Below are 21,685 nucleotides of genomic sequence, written 5' to 3'. Positions count from 1 at the left end.
TGATAAACATAACTTACTTTTAGCAACTGCAGTTTATGAAACAGCCAAGATCTATGCTATGTCTTCAATTTGAATACACTGGTCATTAAACCCAGAGCTTCTGCTTATTAAAGTAATTAAAACACATATCCTAATATCCCTAAATGATCAGTAATCTCCATGTTATTCTAAAAATAATGAATCAAAAATAAGGAGCATCTCAACAATTCAGTGAACTCAAACCATTGATTTGTACAGATTTGTACCTAGACTCATGGGGTCCATCATCTCTGATCATGTATCTCTAATGATACGCACTGATGCTTTCTCTGCTTTAAACAGAATATTTTTGCAATTATCATTTACAAGATTAACAATGTCCTGAGTATTTGAATGAAACTTTATCTTTTCTTTTTTCACTTGGATTCAAAACTTTGTAAATTTTAAGTGAATATTGTGTCATCTTTTCCTATTCACCGATGTGATGTTTTCTTTGTTTTCTTCGTCATTTTCAATAATGAAGAATATTTTCTTTATACTTTTTAGTACATATTGGGTACTTTATCTCATTTACATTTAACGTACCCAGTTATTTTCCTACATAACTGTTGCTGTTTCTTAATCTACTGTGTAAAATAAAATGTTTCTTACATACATTTTAAAAAATTATTTTTTTAAATCTTGCTATCCAGAAAAAAATGCAGTTTGTGGCAAATCTTTTATGCTAGTGAAAAAATTTAATCTCTGTTTCATCCAATAAATAGTCACAGTTTACACGGTTTAATGAGACTACCTATGCATAACGGATGTTGTTAAGTTATGTAAATCTCATAAGAAGTTTATCTGGTAATATGATCAGAATAACAGACAATAGTTTGCTTGAAGTCTCATGACAAATACCACAAAATGTTAAGAGAAGCATAACTTTAACTCTTTCCTTGTGGTAGGAAAATTAAAAGGAATCTTTTACATATATATATTTATGTGCATAACCCTAGGGCTTCCCCGGTGGAACTAGTGGTGAAGAAGCCACCTGCCAATGTAGGAGACTCAACAGACTCTAGTTTGATCTCTAGGTTGAGAAGAAACCCTGGAGTAGGAAATGGCACCCCACTCCAGTATTCTTGCCTAGAAAATTCCATAGCTTGGCAAAAAGTCAGACATGACTGAACAACTGAGCACTAAGCATAAACTTTACATGTAACTTTTATCTACTTCCTTGCTTTAACTGAGCTATTGACTGTATATTCAGAAGTACTTGAAAGCTAGGAAGTTCACACCTCAATTCAGTTCAGTTCAGTTGCTCAGTCATGTCCAAATCTTTGTGACCCCATGGACTGCAGCATGCCAGGCTTCCCTGTCTACTACTAACTCCTGGAGCTTGCTCAAACTCATGTCCATCGAATCAATGATGCCATCCAACCATCTCATCCTCTATCATCCCCTTCTCCTCCTGCCTTCAATCTTTCTCAACATCAGGGTCTTTTCCAGTGAGTCAGTTCTTTGCATCAGGTGGCCAAAGTATTGGAGCTTCAGCATCAGCCCTTCCAATGAATATTCAGGACTGATTTCCTTTAGGATGGACTGGTTGGATCTCCTTGCAGTCCAAGGGACTCTCAAGAGTCTTCTCCAACACCACAGTTCAAAAGCATCAGTTCTTTGGGGCTCAGCTTTCTTTTTGATCCAACTCTCACATCCATACATGACTACTGGAAAAACCATAGCTTTGACTATACAAACCTTTGTTGGTAAAGTATTGTCTCTGCTTTTTAATATCGTGTCTAGGTTTGTCATAGTTATTCTTCCAGAGAGCAAGTGTCTTTTAATTTCATGGCTGCAGTCACCATCTGTAGTAATTTTGGAGCCCAAGAAAATACAGAACACCTTATACATAGAAAGGAGGAACTAAAGACTGGCCCTGAAACAGCCCACATCCAAATTTTACAGAACTCCTGAGAATAGAAAACACATGTTTTATTCCATGATGAGCATTTGAAAGTTTAAATCAATGTGAGAGTTCTATTGCTTAGGTCAGGCATAAGTGGGCAGATAAGGCAACTGCTGAACTGATGTGATTCAAAGGATCCTAAAAGATAGCTCCCACCCCGAGAACAAAAATATACTTCCCCACCATCCCACCACAATGCCTGAAATGTCTAGTATTATCCTGAAGTATAGAACCTGGAAATGTTACCTTATAAGGCAAAATGGACTTTGCATATGTGATTGAATTAATGACCTTGAGATGGAGAGATTATCCTTAGTTTTCCAGGTAAGTCTAAAATGTAATCATAGATATCCTTACAAAAGGGAGGTCAAGGGAAACAGGACTACAGACACAAGAAGGGGCAATTTGGTGATTGAAGCAAGATGCTTCCCACTGGCTCTGAAGACAGAAAAGGGGGCTAGGAGCCAAAGAATGCAAGAAATGAAGCTCTAGAAGATAGAGAAAGCCTGGAAAGAGATTTTCTTCTAGAGCCACTGGAGGGAGCTCAGCCCTGATTTTGAACTTCTGATCTCCAGAACTGTAAGACAATAAATTTGTGTGTGTATGTATTTTTAAGCCAGCAAGTCTATGTTTTGTTTTGTTTTTAATAGAAGTGAGAGAAACCTAATATAGTTAGTAATCATAGGGATGATTTAGTCATTTGAATTCCCAACATATATGTGAATTCTAATTAGGAATTGTGTTAGGAAGCAAGGAGTAGGACTATAGATGACCCTGGGTAGAATTTTATCCTGGACTCAAAAAGAAGGCTGCTTTAAAGGAGATGGGGGCTTGAGCAAGGCACAACTGAGAGTAGCCCAATTTTTATCCCACTTCTTAGAATTGTGTATTTTATTTAAATCTGTCTTAACATACTTGGTCATATAATTTCAATAATGAAAGCTACTTTTGTTTGACAGCAGGTTAGATTTTTACTTTTTTATTTCTCCTAGAGCATACATAAAGAACAGTCTCTTGTATAATCAGGATGAAAAAAAGAAATGCTATAACACTTGTCCTTTTCAAGGCAGTGGGAAAATGACCAACCCACACTGGGTATTCAGATGTTTTTCCTTTTCATCAGTGTCAGAAACAAATACCTCCTACTGAATCTTCAGGGTTTGTCACCTGACTTTTGTACACTGTATTCACAATGACATAATACTTATGAACGTGTATAAAAGAAATAAAAAATTCTGGTTTAGTCAGAGTTAGTGATCTAGTTATGAAGATAATTATACCCTATCACCATCTAAGTATATATTACATTACTATCCACATTGGTTTGAAAGTTTAAGAGATATATATATATATATATGTACACTTACATATTTTAAGCCTTTCAAACCAACATATCAGAAATATGATTTAAAACAGTGCTCACTCACAAATGGAAGATATTAAAAGGAAGTAACTAAATACAATTAATCAAGAAAGCTTCCTGGAGGAGGTCAATTTTAAAATGTGTTTTAACCAAAAGAGAGTCATTGATTGACAAAGAAGAAAACATAAAGTTCTACAACTGCTGAATCCAGAGGAAAAACAGTCCTGTTACAAAAAGCCCGGGATTTTCCCACAAAACCAACATTAAGAAATAATGTAAGTGACACCTCTGTGGTTAAAGCTGGATAGAGCAAGTAGAAACTGAGTACATTTTAAACCCCATTACGGCTCTTTGTTTAATGGCAAGTGTGAAACACCTCTGCTAAATCATTCCTGGCATAATCAATGCAGTCACTGCCGTGTCTAACTGCATTTTCATGGCTTTGCTGCCTTAGCATATTTCCAGAGTTATTCCTTCCTCTCCTTCACCAGCACTCTACTAATACGCTCTGGTAATCATCTTGTACTGAGATTGAAGGCTGTGTCCTCTTCAGAATGTTCATCTATGCCGATGGCCTTCTGAGTTTAATGGCATGTAATTACTGTTCATTCCTTAAACTCTGTAGCTGTGTAACAGTAAAAGTAAGCAGTATTCAGCCAAAAATTCCTTCCCTTTAGGAGAAACAGGAAAGAGAAGCAAGGTTATTGGTGTTCACGCCAAACAGAAAGAGACTGACAAAGCCGATTCATCCACTTGTCTGCAGGATCACATTAAAGGCACGAGCCAGAGCTTTCCTTGAGCCTTGACCTGGCTGGGGCAATGTGAAATAACCTTATTTCTCATCTGTGTCAATTGAAACGGGGTTGTTGTGAGGGTGAGTCAAATTTGGGCTATTTATTTCTGTTAATACAATCAATTATTATGACAGTTCATCAAGGTTGGGAGTGAGTGAAATTTCTAAAGATGATGGGTCTATAAGAATTCAATTATGAGTGGTTCTGTAGATTAGTGTCAGCACATTAATATTAAAACATTCTTGACCTCATCGTGTATAAATACATTCAAGTGCAAACATCAGTCAGTCAATGCATGTGACATGTTAAGCTCCCACACGATTTTTATAACATTTTGGTAGCTTCTTTCCTGACAAGTAAAATAAAATTAAGTATTTGTAAAAACATTGACAAATACAGTTAAGTGGTATTTTGGGTAGTGTTTACAATCAATAAAACATGAAAATGCTAATGAAAAGTCCTAGAGAAAAGATCACTAAAATATCTTTAAAGTGAAAACAAATCCAAGGAAGAGTAAAATTTTATTCTAAATATTTACATTTGAATATTGATTTTGATAATGAAATATTTTGAGCAAAGGCAATACAACCATTTATAAAGATAACTTTAGCACCCTCAGTCTATCTCACACATTTCTATGTATATGTCTGCCATAAAGAAGACCCTAACATCTTTTGCCGGAGAAGGCAATGGCACCCCACTCCAGTACTCTTGCCTGGAAAATCCCATGGACGGAGGAGCCTGGTAGGCTACAGTCCATGGGGTCGCTAAGAGTCCGATACGACTGAGCAACTTCACTTTCACTCTTCCCTTTAATGGACTGGAGAAGGAAATGGCAACCCACTCCAGTGTTCTTGCCTGGAGAATCCCAGGGATGGCAGAGCCTGGTGGGCTGCCATCTATGGGGTCGCACAGAGTCGGACACGACTGAAGCGACTTAGCAGCAGCAACATCTTTTGCTTGCCAAGCATATTTCAACGTACAACCTTCACAGTGGTGGATGGATTAAAACGTCCAAGTGTAGAATCTTTCACACAATATGAATGTATCTCAAACTGTCTCCTTCCCTCTGCCACTCATTTGGGGGTGTTATTTGCTCAGTCGCGTCCAACTCTTTGCTACCCCATGGACTGTAGCCTACTGCCAGGCTCCTCTGTTCGTGAAATTTTCCAGGCAAGAGTATGGGAGTGGGTTGCCATTTCCTTCTCCAGGGAATATTCCCGACCCAGAGATTGAACCCTGGTCTCCTGTACTGCAGGCGGATTCTTTACCATCCGAGCCACTAGGGAATCCTCTATCAGTTAAATTTACATATTTAAGGACATTTTCCTTCTTTTGGATTAACCCAGAATTTTTTGTAGCAGTCATTGAAGTAGACTGCTCCAATCTCCCTTTAAGAGAAGCTACCTAGGAAACACAGGCAACTGGCACCCTCATAATGCTACAAGTCTGAACCCACCACAATGTTCATGCCAATCTACTCACACGCAATGACAGGGCAGTGGCAGGGATCAAGGAAAGCACTAGAATGCCCACCCACTCGAGAATTCCTACAAGATAGGGTTTCATCTAACCCACAACTCAAGCTTGGTGACTCTCTAACAGGCTGCTTGAAATTCTCAGCTCAACAGTGAATTCTGAGATTCTTACTATCCAACCCTTCCTTTGATCATTACTGTTGAGATGTGGGCTCTCACTCTGCCTACTCCTGCTCCTATTCTCTTCATCTTCCACTGGCATTTACCCCATAAATCTCCTGTCAATCTGGTTCAGTCTTGGCATATGCTTCTTGGAGAGCCCACATTGAAACAGGTGGTTCCAGGATTGGGGTGAAAGAAGTGACCCCACTCCTTATTAATCTCAGTGATCCCCTGGAGAACATTGAGGGTCCCATCATCATGACTCTAAGCTTTGTAGGGTTAGAAGTCTTGGTCTTTAGAAAGAGTAAACTCTTGCTGTGGGACATAGAGTTTCATTGAATTACAGGCTACAACTACTACTAGGGAACTTTGGACTTCTTATACTCAGAGAACCAGTTTGGAAACCAACACTGACCTGTAAATCTTGAATCTTTCTGGTTGTTGCTACATTTTTATTCCTTTTCTTACTGTTCCTTCCAAGGTTAATTCAGACACTGTCTGAATTCTATCTAGTGTTAAGCTTCATTAATTATATCAAGGATACAGGTAACTGCAAGGTACTGACAAAGCACAAAGAGGTCTGGAACTATCAACCCACTCCTCAGGTCCCTCTTTCCTGTATGCACGCTGCTCTTACTCAGATCTAACATGTGAGGCCTCCAAATTATGCCACCAGGACATGACTTAAACTATGGAAAAATATTTGGCTCTGAAACACTGTCACTTTAATACTCAATTATATAAATTATGTGATATTTTCTAGACAGGTATGCAGCCTAGTGCATAGATTCCAGATTTGATTCCCTTAAGTATTCCTAGACTAAGTACATCTTGCTAAAACATTCCACACTCATGCACTGTAAATATCACCAATGCAATGATATTTGCCAGGAGATGTGTTATTAGTATGTTTACAGAAAGATTAGACAAGAATTAGGTATATTGCTGCTATTTTGATTTTGATTTGTAGACATTTTTGACATAATAGGAAAAAATATCCAACCATTTTCATATATGTCACAGCTATTTTTCCCCTAGGATTTTATTTTCCTTTGAGTATTACTAGTGACAGTTTCTGATCAGTAAAAGTAGTTGTTTATATAGTGCTTTTTAATTTATTTTTAAATCTTATATGTAGTGCTATTTTTTAAGTCAATTCTATCACTTCTTTTTTTTTTAAGAATTCAATCTTGTGGGTTATAATTAAATAGCCCTAGCCCCTTTTAAGATGAAATGAACTTTAAACTTATTTTTTAGAACTTGTAGCATTCAAGCATCTAGAATTAATTTTATTATAAGAAGTGAATCCTTTTTAAAAAATTATCTCCAAAAGTTAAGCAATTATCTCAGCATCATTTAACATTGTAAACATTATTTGTTCTCATTTATGTTAAATAGTAAGATTATCAGACTGTAAATAGGTACAATGCACATAATTAATCTCTTTCTTGACTTGCTAGTCTATTTCTATGACTTCTCTTTCTCATACAAGTTTTATCATACTCTCTTTATTCTAGAAATCTATACTGTTATTTAATAGCTACAAAATAATCATTCCTCTTCTCCCACTTCATTATTCTTTAGTTGCATGATTTCCTTTGCTGTTCTTTCCTATTTATGCTCATAGATGACTTTTTGATTCATGTTGTTCAGTAACCCCCAAAACCCTACTGGTACTTGATCAGAATTGTATTGCTTAAATATATTTTTTGCATGAAAGTGAGCAATCATTTGGAGAAGGATATTTAAATCCTCAAACTTGCAGATTTATTTATAATTGTAATTCTCACATATTTTGCTTCATTAATTTAGAATATTTTCTATTAAATGCTTATGCTTACACATCAAGGACTTAATGTATTTTTGAGTAATTAAACCCTTTGTCACTATGTAATGTTCTCTTTATCAGATATCTCTGGTATCTCCTATTTGATGGTAAAGAATTTGCCTGCTGTGTGGGGAGACCTGGTTTCAATCCCTGGGTTAGGAAGATCCCCTGGAGAAGGGAATGGCTACCTATTCCAGTATTCTGGCCTGGAGAATTCCATGGACAGAGGAGCCTGGCAGGCTACAGTCCATGGGGTGGCAAAGTATCAGACACGACTGAGTGTTTTTCACTTTCACTTTATTTGATATTAATCTAGTTACTTCTAATTTCTCTTTTTAATGTCAAGAGATATAGGAGACCCTGTATACAGTTCGATCCTAGGTTGGGAAGGTTCTCCAGAGTTGGAAATGGCAACCTCTCCAGTATTCTGAAGTGAATACTGAAAAATACCATGGACACAGGAGACTGACAATGAGTTGCAATGAGTGAGGCACGAAGTTAGCCTGGCAGTAGAGAATGGAAGATAATTCTATGTGGTTCTGATATAACTTCAGGCAGATATCATGTCCCATAGATCTTGAGTGTTTAGTTTTCTCAGTGTTCCTTCCCTCCATTAACCTATCAGATATTCCTATTCATCCTCCAGTGATGGGGAGTTTTCCTCCTATTCTCTTTTCCTAGATGCCACAGATTTTCTCCAGTGCTCTTAGGACAACAGCATTTGTTTATCCCTCTCTCTGGAGATTATGAGTGTTATTCTTTAGGGAAATGAAATTTAACCTGTTTTGACAGAGTTTTGTGCCCTTTTCACAGCTGATTCTTTTTCTCAAGTTTTTACTATAAGGGAAGCTCTCTTAAAATACTCTGTGTGTGTATGGTTGTGATTATTTGATGGATGTCATGCAGGAAAAGTCTGTAAGAGAGTGTAAACAATTCCTTTTTTTCAGCTATATTTACAGTGTACATTTGACTGTGCTCTATCAATTTGTCAGTGATCCTAGCTAAATTCTGCTTATCAGCGTCTGGCTGCATCTTGTTCAGGTAAACAAGAATTTATGCTTCACTTCTCAATGTAAGTGATTTTCCCTCTTTATATTTTGAACCAGTTGATTATTTTGTGACTTCAAACTTCATGGATTCAAGAAAAGTCATGAACATGATATTTGTCAGGTTATTTTTTTGTTGTATGGTTTAGAGCAATGCTCTTTCTTACTTTCAACCTCCCTAAATGGAAATCAGAAGTTCAATATTGTACTTTTAATTGTAACATCAAAATCTATAGAGAAAAGTTTATAAAACAGTATACACCAATAGTCTTTGTTATTATAAGATTATTGTTTACTTGTTAAATTAGTCATTAACCAAATATTAACCTGTTCTGATCAAGGTTTGTCCTCAACAAATCACTAAGCCATAGAGTAACTTCTTGTAAATCTGAGATGATGAATAGGAAAGCATTTTAAGAGTTATAACAAGAAGAGGAAACTAAGAATCTCAACATTATTTCTGTTATCAAAATATGGGTTTATGTGACTGAAAGGTTCATTTGATTCAAATCCATGTTTGATTTAAAAATTACTGGAATTCAGTATGAATTAAGTTTCACATATTTATCATGATGTGTGAAGGAACAAGGACTTTGAGTTTTACTAACTATTGTCTAAATGATACTTTGAGGAAAATGACAGTAAGAACTCTGGATAACTTGAGAATTGTTAAAATAATAGTTCACCCTTACCTCTGTAAAACAGATTTTATGCTGGATAATACAATAACAAGTTTCCCACAGTCATTTGCTAAATGAAAATTCTTTCCATTCCAATAGTCAAATGTCTTTGATCTCTCACTGTCATCATCACTGGACAAATGTTAAACATTTGAGTCAGGACACAAAGTCAAATGCCACAGAAGAGTGTTGTTTAGTTCATGGAAAAAGAAAAAAAATGGAGAGAAAAACACAAATCATCAATCATATTTAATCCAAGGAAATTATGTGAGTAAATTGGGAATATCTACCAAATATACCAAACATATATGTGTATTTTAGCTTGGTAGAAAACAAAAAGCTTTCCAAAAGCTGCTAGGGAGCTTCAAAAGAAGAAAAGTTTATCAAAAATAGACTACACCCTGAGCAAAAGCAGACCTGAGTAATTTTCTCATGCTATTTTGTCCTAAATAAAAGTTTAACCTTATTGCTTAAAGGTGACCAAATGTTCTCTACTTTATAAGCAAAACTGAGTCTGGGTTCAGCCTGTAATCAACTGTCATTTGGTCAGACCAAAAACAGAATGTGGCTTTATGTCTGAGCGGTGTATTTAATTTTGACAGCCCAACTTCTTAGGGCTTCACTCATCAAAAGCTCAGCACATAAACACACTGCCTGCAGCCCTGCATTGATTGTCAGCACAATTAATTGCCAGGAAAACTGCAGCTTTATTAAGTGTGCGGTACTAACAATAAAAACATCACTATTTATAGCACGGAACATGGCGGGATATCTATACAAATAAAATATAACAATAATAAACAAAAGGCTAGCCTGTAGTCCTACAGAAGAACATCAGTATTTGTTTTAATGCCAAGCCACAACAGGGTACTCAAGTGTCCCTGGGCATAAGAAACTGCATCCTCTACTAAAAGACGAGAGACTTTTGTGACCTCTGCGGTGTGAAGATGAATGTTAAACAGTTTCTTCAGAATTATTTCTTAGAGTTTTAAAGCTCCATTGCCCTTATGCCCAACTAGATAAATGCTATCTGGGCAGGAGAAAGAAGAGAAACAGCATAGAGTGCAGTACAGTCAGTATTGAAGACTATCCTAGAAATGAATCAGTGATGGCATTTTAAAAGCAGATACATCTTGATGCATTTGGGGAGGATATAAATAGCATATTGACAACATCAAGGAAACTTCAGTCTGATCATAAAGATTGAATACTCTGCATTACAACTTCAGGTTAGGGTTTTGAATTGAAGAGGAAGTAGTTTCTTCTATATTTTTCAATTATTTTTCTATATTTTTTCACTGAAAACTTGCAGCGCAAAGTTGTATACCTTTTAGAGAGGCTAATACATTTGAGAAAGGAAAGGAAGAAAATGAAGAGTGTATAGACTAGCACATGCTGAACACTGTACGAAACATTTGAGGACCAGTAGTTATCAATAACACAACACTGGTTTGTTCCATCATACAAAAAATGGTAATTATTATGTCCAAAAAGTCCATGCAATAAAGTATGTCTGCACTAGGAAGCCTTTAAGAGCATTAAGTAAGAAGAAAAATATTATTAGTTTTATTATGAACACCCATATTTTTATTATCATTCCTCAGATGGGTAGTATGAGGTTCATAAAAATAATATGAGCAGTCATTGATCTTGGCAGTAGCAATGCTGAGAATCAAACCCATTCTGATATACTTGATCCAGTATCCCACAGTACCTTGTGTAACACAGAGACAGATGAATTGCTTAAGACCACTTAATTAACTGAGTTAACTGAGTTGATATACAAGCAGATATTTCCTTTATTATATACATAGTGGGTACTTGATACACTTAAATGCTGACCTCTGGTTTATGAGCACGAACAATTTAACAAAAGATATAAGAGACTCAGTAAAGTTAAAATGACCTGTGCAGGTCCCTTTGCTGGTTGGTGACAGAAGCAAAACAGATCTACACTTATCCTTTTTTCCTTAAGCTGTGTTGCATACAATAAGCTACTATTGAACAAGTAACTATTGTATCTGATTCCCTTACAAATAACAGCAGAGATATTTTAAAGAGAGAAAAAAATATATATATGATTTCTAAAATGCAGAAATACATTGATGTTCAAAATGTTTAAAATTGCTTTGATGGTCACATCACAATAACACAAAAATCCTTAAGTACAGAAAGCTGCATTTTACTCATCTTTGTAGTCTCCACACATGATAAATCTGCGCGTACTTACATACTGGCAGTTCTTCCTGATAACCCAGATCATTCATTCATATTTGGACTTTCAAATTGAGAATTTTTCAGTCTCTCATCTCAAAATAAGTCTTTTGGATGAAGGATTTCCTTTAAAAGAATTTGGAATGTCATTTTGCAGTTATTATTCTGCTTATTGGCAAGGTGGAGGAGGTAAAAAGAAGCATAAGTAAACCATGGTGTCTATGATAAAATGTTCATAACTCATTTTGAATAGTCTCAGACTGCAATGTGTTCTACAAAATAAACAAAACAAAATAAAACTTAGCTTTGACAAAAGAGAAAAAAAGGCTAGGAAAAATAACACTCCCACACACAAAACCTGATTTTGGAAATATGGTTTATTAAGTCATCTGAACTTTGGGCACCTGATCTAGTTCCCAGTGGGGAAACAGTAAACTCTTGTGACAAAAGTGAGAATAGAGTTGGTACTGATCAAGCCAAACTCTGAACATATTTCTATTTTTTTCTCGAAGATCATGTCTAAGTTGAGGTATAAACCATGTGAGACATGTCTCAAAATGTTGAGCCACTAGCAAATTTTAATACTACTGCCTCCTCTGGTAGAATTCAGGGAAAGGTTAATCAATGAGAAACACTATTTTCAAGCATTTTTTACTCAGTCTGGCAATGATTACAGTTGAGGGTTCACTTTTTTCTGGGCACTGAGCTGGGTGGAAAAGTAACAAGACATGATCCATGCCCTCAAGAAATTTAGATATTACAGCTAGAAACACTCTAATTTGGGCTAAATTTGAATGCTAGATTAGTCTATCATTTTAAATTAATTATATATAATGCATATTATATATACATATTTACATATTATATACATGATAAGTAAATCATATATATGTATATATAGTGTGTAAATGTGTACATGTTTTTATTTTTGGCTTTGGAGTCATGTTCAGGAGTCAATCTTCACAGCTATGTGATCTTCAGAACAAGTTAATTACTCTTGACCTCAATTTTTTCATTTGTAAATTGTAACCAAGACTATTTCAGAAAGCTTTTGTGAGAACAAAGTAAAATAACATGTTTACAGTGTTAGTCACATAAACAATACTCAATAAATTCTGATGCTTTTCTTGAGAATTGCAATTTTTCAACAGTTAGGCTTTCCAGAAGCAGTAAGACCTCTGGTAAATTGTTGATTTCAATTGGTAAAATTTAAAACTCTTTTGGAAATTACTCTGTTGAGTTAAAAACATTACCTCAATTAATTTCAAAACTTAAATTTCTTCAGATAAAGAAAATATTGTAGTATATTTTGGGGCTCCATAAAACTGTTGAAAAGCCAACACATTTTATGGCTCTTTTTATTTGTTTTATTTTGGTTTTACCTTAAGACAGAACAAAAAAACTCACAGCAAATAAATCCTAGGAAGCAATATGCCTCCAGTAGCCATTTTAACAAAAGGCTATTCAATTTCTATGTACAAGACCATATCCAAAAACTTGTAGGAAGTAACTTTTCTCCAACTACTGAGTCCAGCTCTTTCAGCAACTATATGCTTGTTGCTGGAAGGGTCCTATACTGAGAAATAAGAATCGAGCAGTGATATGACCTTCCACAAGTTTGCTCTTACTGTTGCAAAATTACTCCACTAACCTCCTTCCTCTCTTAAATCATTATGGCAAGCAACTGTGGAAGCAAAACAGAATAAAATGCTGTCATCACAAAACAATAACATCAGGCAGAAATTCATCATAACATCTCTTTTAAAATAAAAACAACAGATAAATGTCCATTTTGTGCATGCTTTTTCTTATTTCAGAAAAATAACACTTTTCAAATTCAAAAACCTGTAGCCTCCCATAAAGGATTCTCCGTACCAGTTTACTAGACCTGTGAAGTTCAAAATATACACAATAGACAGATGACTCATATTATGATCTCATTAAAGAAAAGGCAGGACTTATCTGTAATGACACTAGCCTCCAAAAGGTGAATTTTTCATTCCCTTGATTTAAGCTTTGCCATGGCTTTCTTTTATTTTATACTACCCCATTTGGTTGTGTGTTGAAACAATCTTCTCATGTTTGGACTGTCCCCAGTGGACATTTTTGGCAGACTGGAGGAACTGTGGTCTGGAATCTTTGTTGAGCATCATACTCTCCTTAAGGCTGGAAAAGATCCGAGTCGCACATCTGTTACTCATTTATACCCTTGAACCAAAAGCTGGGTCAGAAGAATGGGATTAAGAAAACCATGCTGTTAAGTCTTTTTTTCCTTCTGTTTTCTTCTCACTTATTCCATCTTCCCAACAAGCAGATTTTGAATTACCAAATGACAGAAGATCTGTAAGCTAAAATCACTGCTGAAATTGTTTTCAAAATTTTTCTCTTAATATTTAAGTAATATTTGCCTTTCTTTTTAACTTTGCTTTTTAAAATAAATTTTTAGAACAGTTTTTGTTATTCAGAAAGGTTTTGAAGTTAGTATGTACAGTTCCCATACGCCCATATCCAGTGCATTAACACATTGTGTTAGTGTGGCATATTTTTTACAACTAATGAACCAGAAAAACATCTACTTCTGCTTTAATGACTATGCCAAAGTCTTTGACTGTGTGGATCACAACAGACTGTAGAAAATTCTTAAAGAGATGAGAATACCAGACCACCTGACCTGCCTCTTGAGAAATCTGTATGCCAGTAAAGAACCAACAGATAGAACTGGACATGGAACAGACTGGTTCCAAATAGGAAAAGGAGTACGTCAAGGCTGTGTATTGTCACCCTGCTTATTTAACTTATATGCAAAGTACATCATGTGACATGCAGGCTGGATGAAGCACAAGCTGGAATCAAGATTGTCAGGAGAAATATCTGTAACCTCAGATATGCAGATGACACCACCCTTATGGCAGAAAGTGAAGAAGAACTAAAGAGGCTCTTGATGAAAGTGAAAGAGGAGAGTGAAAAAGTTGGCTTAAAACTCAACATTGAGAAAACTGAGATAATGGCATCCAGTCCCATCACTTCATTGCAAATAGATGAGGAAGCAATGGAAACAGTGAGGGACTTTATTTTTTTGAGCTCCAAAATCACTGCAGATGGTGACTGTAGCCATAAACCCAACAAAGATGCCACAAAAAAAGAAACTACAGGCCAATATCACTGATGAACATAGATGCAAAAATCCTCAATAAAATTCTAGCAAACAGAACCAACAACATATTAAAAAGATCATACATCAGGACCAAGTGGGCTTTATCCCAGGAATGCAAGGATTCTTTAATATCCGCAAAGCAATCAATGTAATACACATTAAAAATTGAAAGATAAAAACCATATGATTATCTCAATAGATGCAGGAAAAGCCTTGGACAAAATTCAACATCCATTTATGATAAAAACCCTCCAGAAAGCAGGAATAGAAGGAACATACCTCAACATAATGAAAGCTATATATGACAAACCCACAGCAAACATTATCCTCAATGGTGAAAAATTGAAAGCATTTCCCCTAATGTCAGGAACAAGGCAAGGGTGCCCAGTCTCACCACTACTATTCAACATAGTTTTGGAAGTTTTGGCCACAGCAATCAGAGCAGAAAAAGAAATAAAAGGAATCCAGATAGGAAAAGAAGAAGCAGAACTCTGTTTGCAGATAACATGATCCTCTACATAGAAAACCCTAAAGATTCTACCAGAAAATTACTAGAGCTAATCAGTGAATATACTAAAGTTGCAGGATATAAATTTAACACACAGAGATCCCTTGCATTCCTATACACTAACAATGAGAAAACAGAAAGAGAAATTAAGGAAACAATTCCATTCACCATCGCAATGAAAAGAATAAAATACTTAGGAATATATCTACCTAAAGAAACAAGATTTATATATAGAAAACTATCAAACACTGATGAAAGAAATCAAAGAGGACACAAATAGATGGAGAAATATACTGTATTCATGGATTGGAAGAATTAATATAGTGAAAATGAGTATACTACCCATAGCAATCTATAGATTCAATGCAATCCCTATCAAGCTACCAATGGTATTTTTCACAGAACTAGAACAAATCATTTCACAATTTGTATGGAAATATAAAAAACCTTGAATAGCCAAAGCAATCTTGAGAAGGAAGAATGGAACTGGAGGAATCAACCTGCCGGACTTCAGGCTCTACTACAAAGCCACAGTCATCAAGGCAGTATGGTACTGGCACAAAGATAGAAATATAGATCAATGGAACAAAATAGAAAGCCCGGAGATAAATCCATGCACCTATGGAAACCTTATCTTCGACAAAGGAGGCAAGAATATACAATGGAGAAAAGACAAACTCTTTAACAAATGGTGCTGGGAAAACTGGTCAACCACTTGTAAAAGAATGAAACTAGAACAACTTTGTAACACCATACACAAAAATAAACTCAAAATGGATTAAAGACCTAAACGTAAGACCAGAAACTATAAAACTCCTAGAGGAAAACATAGGCAAAACACTCTCTGACATAAATCACAGCAGGATCCTCTATGACCCACCTCCCAGAATATTGGAAATAAAAGCAAATACAAACAAATAGGATCTAATCAAACTTAAAAGCTTTTGCACAACAAAGGAAACTATAAGCAAGGTGAAAAGACAGCTTTCAGAATGGGAGAAAATAATAGCAAATGAAGCAACAAGCAAAGAATTAAGCTCAAAAGTATACAAGCAACTCCTGCAGCTGAATTCCAGAAAAATAAATGACTCATTCAAAAAGTGGGCCAAAGAACTAAACAGACACTTCTCCAAAGAAGACATACAGATGGCTAACAAACACATGAAAAGATGCTCAATGTCACTCATTATCAGAGAAAGGCAAATCAAAACCACAATGAGGTACCATTTCACACCAGTCAGAATGGCTGCTATCCAAAAGTCTACAAGCAATAAATGCTGGAGAGGGTGTGGAGAAAAGGGAACCCTCTTACACTGTTGGTGGGAATGAAAACTAGTCCAGCCACTATGGAGAACAGTGTGGAGATTCCTTTAAAAACTGGGAATAGAACTGCCATATGACCCAGCAATCCCACTGCTGGGCATACACACTGAGGAAACCAGAATTGAAAGAGACATGTGTACCCCAACGTTCATCGCAGCACTGTTTATAATAGCCAGGACATGGAAGCAACCTAGATGTCCATCAGCAGACGAATGGATAAGGAAGCTGTGGTACATATACACAGTGGAATATTACTCAGCCTTTAAAAAGAATACATTTGAATCAGTTCTAATGAGATGAATGAAACTGGAGCCCATTATACAGAGTGAAGTAAGCCAGAAAGAAAAACATCAATACAGTATACTAACGCAGATATATGGAATTTGAAAGATGGTAACAATAACCCTATATGCGAGACAGAAAAAGAGACACAGATGCATAGAACAGTCTTATGGACTCTGTGGGAGAAGGTGAGGGTGGGACGATCTGAGAGAATAGCACTGAAACATGCATATTATCATATGTGCAACAGAACGCCATTCCAGGTTCGATTCATGAGACAAATGCTCAGGGCTGGGGCAATGGGATGACTCAGAGGGATGGGATGGGGAGGGAGGTGGGAGGGGGGTTCAGGATGGGGAACACATGTAAACCCATGGCTGATTCATGTCACTGTATGGCAAAACCACTACAATATTGTAAAGTAATTAGCCCCCAACTAAAATAAATAAATTAATTAAAAAAAAAAAGATGCTTTCACTTTGGAAGAAAAGCTTTGACAAACCTAGACAGCATATTAGAAAGCAGAGATGTTACTTTCCAACAAAGGTCCATGGAGTCAAAGCTATGGTTTTTCCAGTGGTCATGTATGGATGTGAGAGTTGGACGGTGAAGAAAGCTGAGCACCAGAGAATTGATGCTTTTGAACTGTGGTGTTGGAGAAGACTCTTGAGAGTCGCTTGGACTGCAAGGAGATCCAACCAGTCCATCCTAAAGGAAACCAGTCCTGAATATTCTTTGGAAGGACTGATGCTGAAGCTGAAACTCCAATACTTTGGCCACCTGATGTGGAGAACTGACTCACTAGAAAAGACCCTGATGCTGGGAAAGATTGAAGGCGGAAGGAGAAGGGGCTGACAGAGGTTGAGATAGTTGCATGGCATCACTGACTCGATGGACATAAGTTTGAGTAATCTCTGGGAGTTGGTGATGGACAGAGAAGCCTGGCATGCTGCAGTCCATGGGGTCGCAAAGAGTTGGACATGACTGAGCAATTGACCTGAAATGAATGAACCAATATTGATAGATTATTTTAACTAAAGTCAGTACTTGATTCAAATTCCCTTGGTTTATGTTCCAGGATCCCATCCAGGATGCCACATTATATTAAGGAATCATTTCTCCTTAGGCTCTTCTTGAGTTTCTCAATTTGTTCTGTTTTTTATAGTACTGAGAGTTTTGAGTACAAGTCCGGTTTTACACAGAATGTCTCTCAATATTGGAACTTAGTCTGATATATTTCTTGTGATTAGACTGAGTTTATTTATTTTTGTGAGGAAAATCTCAAAGACAAAGTACTGTTTTCCTCACATTTTATCAAGAACACATACTATAGTGTGACTTATAACTGTTAGTCAACTTTGAGCCTCTTGTGAGGTGGTTCTTGTCCAGTTTCTCCATTGTCAAGTTATTCATTTCCCCCTTTCCAGTGTGTTCCCCCTGTGTGAGGGAGAAATACATCATAAATATTTTGGAATTATCTTATACAAAATATTTTTCACTTCCCCTCCATTTATCTAATTACTCAATAATTTATATCAGCGTGGAATCATCATGGATATTCATTTTACACTTTGGGATATAGCCTAATACAATTTCATTTGTTTTTTGGGGTTTTTTTTTTTTTTTGGTTCATTTTGTTCCACCTTTGGTCATTGGAAGCTTTCTCCTTTGACATGTTCCACTATTGTTTGTTGGCTATTTCTTTCTTAGTTACTTTTTAGCACTACTTCATTTATGCTACTACAATATACTCCAGGCTCACATTGTATATTTTTTGCCCCCAGTGCTGGTATCAGTACATTTTCGAAGGAGCCCTGGTCTTTTTTGTTGGAGAATGATATATGGGCTTCCCTGGTGGCTCAGCAGTAAAGAATCCTCCTGCCAAGCAGAAGATGCAGGATCAGTCCCTGGGTCAGGAAGATCCTCTGGAGAAGGAAATGGCAACCCACTCCAGTATTCTTGCCTGGGAAATCCGATGGACAGAGGAGCCTGGTGAGTTACAGTCTATGGGGAAGCAAAAGAATCGGACATGACTTAGTGACTAAACAACAATCAGAAAACAAGATATAGATGCTTCTAAGATGTCGTTGTTTCTAGATCCTTCCACACAGAGCAAGGACATATTTATGTGTACTACCCAGTATATATACATGCATCGATAAATACTTCCACCTGTAACTATCTATTGTAAGCTAACTATGAATTCATACAAATGTCTCCAACTCTAATCTATTACCACATGGATCATTCTAGCTTCCTCCCCTAGCTTATCTGTAATCAATAGTGAAAAACTCAACTACCACCAACATGTATGAATACTAGTATCAGAACTGTTAAACAATGCAAAATTCTTGGACTGGTTTCTTCCACTTAATAGGCATTTAAGGTTCATTCATGTTTTGTGTGACTTGAGATTTCACTTCTTGCATATGTAAGTGTCTGCTCAGTTGTATTTGACTCTTTGTGACGCCATGGACTGTAGCCTGCCAGGCTCTTCTGCCCATAGAATTTTTCAGGCAAGAATACTGGAGTGGGTTGCCATTTCCTCCTCTAGGCGATCTTCCCAACCCAGGGATCAAACTCACTTCTCTGCGTCTCCTGTGTCTCCTCTTTGGCAGGTGGATTCTTTACCACTGGTGCCACCTGGTTCACTTCTTATGAGTGAATAATAAACCATTGTGTGGAACCTGAATATGTGGGAGTTTGTGGTGTAATTACCTCCTTACATTACAAACGCACATTATTCTTATCAAGGCTGCTGACTGGGCTTGAGATGGAGACACGATCTAACACATCACATAGAAAACTGGTGTCTTCCCAGACACCTGGTTTATTTCCAGTCATGTTGACTTTTAAGGTTTCCTGAAAACCAGGAAATATTGTTAACTTCCTCTTGTATATCTTTATTTGGCCCCCTCTCCTCCCTTTGTCTTTTCTTTCTCTTCACTCTCTACTTTCTACCAAACAGCTTTTAGAAATGTAAACGTAAGAGGAATTATGCTGCAAGCTTGGTTCTTCATAAAAGAACAGCTTTTAATTAAATTAGAAAAAAAATACCACCACAGGCAACACTTAAACTGACAAGGAATGCATTCTGTTAATCTTTGCAGAGAGGTACTGTACACTGCACTTAATTTAATTAGATAGAGAAAAGGCCTGTTTTAGTCCTAGGGGGTTTACCAATGTCCTTTTAAATTGAGGACACAGCATTTATATAAAGTCATTTTAATATCAGGCAATACATTTCTAAACATTAATTTAAAAATATTACTTGCTATTATTAGATGATACCTTGTTGTAACTTCTCACTTCATGAAACGACTTTCATTTCACAGAGAAATTTCACCCACCAACAGGCTTTTTGCTTCCCTCCAATAATTTATTGACTTTTAAAGTGTTAAATAATTAGGATTAGGTTCCCTGGAAAACAACTGCACTAGGGAAATGCATGTCAAAGCTATATTACAATGGATAATGTATTTGGATTATGTTTCTCTTCTGGGCCATGGTAGTGAATGATAACTAACTTTTATATTAAAAACTATATTACAGTTAAGAAATAGGTTATATTCTGATGTCACTCCTGGTACTACAGACCCAGAAGAGAGATCTTTAGAATAATTTATTCATCTTTCTATTTCAAATCATACTCTCCAACACTTTAAAATCTTCACTGAATATTTATTTCTACCTCTTTCAACCACCCTAAGAAGCTAGATGGGTTATCATTATATCACATTCAATTATAATAGAAAATCATCCAGTGATCATATTAAGTAACTAAGTATAAGCAACTACAGTTCAAAAAGTAAGTTATACACTAAGAAATGTTCTGTTTCATGAGATTTTTTTTTAAATCCAGAAATTTAGAGAACACTGTTGCTCTGTATATTTGGGAAAAATATATATAATCCCCTGGTGGTTCAGTGGTAAAGAATCCACCTGCAATGTTAGAGACTTGGGTTCAGTTCCTGGGTCGGGAAGATCCCCAGGAGAAAGAAATGACAACCTACTCCAGTATTCTTCTCTGAGAAATCCCGTGAACAGAGGAACCTGACGGGCTACAGTCCATGGGGTTTCTAAAGAGTTGTGTCAACTTAGCAACTAAACAATAAAATTTATATGTGTATATATGTACATATATACCTGTATTTTAATTTCTTGGATTTTATTTGTTAATTTACTCTTCATGTCAGTAGTTGAGAGTAGACACTAGTCTAGGTGATAGTGATCTGAACTAGTTAAACATGGCCTATGATAGCTTAAAACTTAGAATCCTGCAGTCTGGGGGATTGTTTCTCTCTGTGGTTTCAGGTTTAGGTGAAGGTTGGAGCAATTTTTGAGCAATAAACTACTGAACAAGAGATTGATTGGAGGTATGTTCATCTCTCTTTTGGTTCTCTATCCATACAATACAACATGTTTTGCAATTACAAGGATGATATATGTTGACTAAATTAGTCCACAACAAGTGGGACAAATTCACTTTCAGTAATAGCTCATCAACATGTAATTTTCAGTTCTGATCTGAAAACCTAGCAGACCTCTGATTTAAAATTACTGTTTGGGGATGAATTAAGAAGTTCGTTTTCAGGAAGAATGTTTCCTGGCATTTATTTGCACAGAGACTTATATAACCAGTCCAAATTCATGCCCTACTTATGTAAGAACAATCCATCATCAAATGCTTAGCACAAAAGTAAGGACCAAAGGGACAAATGTTGAGCATCATAACAACTTGGGAGACACTGTATCAGGGTTAGCAAAATGGGCTTGTTACCAGGTGCACCTGTATTTGAATCTCAGTTCTGTCATCTGGGCTTCCCTGTAGTTCAGTTGGTAAACAATCTGCCTGGAATGCAGAACACCCAGGTTCAATTCCTGGGTCAGGAGAAGGGATAGGCTACCCACCTCGATATTCTTGGG

At 36.4% G+C, this 21,685-nt stretch overlaps 1 long non-coding RNA gene across 1 annotated transcript in view; it reads right to left on the bottom strand.

Annotated features, from left to right (window-relative positions):
• Positions 1-2,890: 2,890 nt before the first annotated feature.
• LOC145542908 (uncharacterized) overlaps positions 2,891-21,685 on the bottom strand; it is a 33,079-nt gene continuing 14,284 nt past the window's right edge. Inside the window, exons 3-4 of the long non-coding RNA XR_014080244.1 lie at positions 9,291-9,410; positions 2,891-3,961 (exon numbers count right to left, since the gene is read on the bottom strand). This is a non-coding gene — a long non-coding RNA (uncharacterized LOC145542908). The remainder of the gene's footprint in view (positions 3,962-9,290; positions 9,411-21,685) is intronic.

Source organism: Giraffa tippelskirchi, chromosome 3 (genome assembly GCF_054371585.1).
Source record: "Giraffa tippelskirchi isolate mGirTip1 chromosome 3, T2T-mGirTip1v1.2.pri, whole genome shotgun sequence".
NCBI classification, from domain to species: Eukaryota; Metazoa; Chordata; class Mammalia; order Artiodactyla; family Giraffidae; genus Giraffa; species Giraffa tippelskirchi.
The sequence above is the reverse complement of the archived record's forward strand: the minus strand, read 5'-3'. Positions and strand labels throughout refer to the sequence as shown.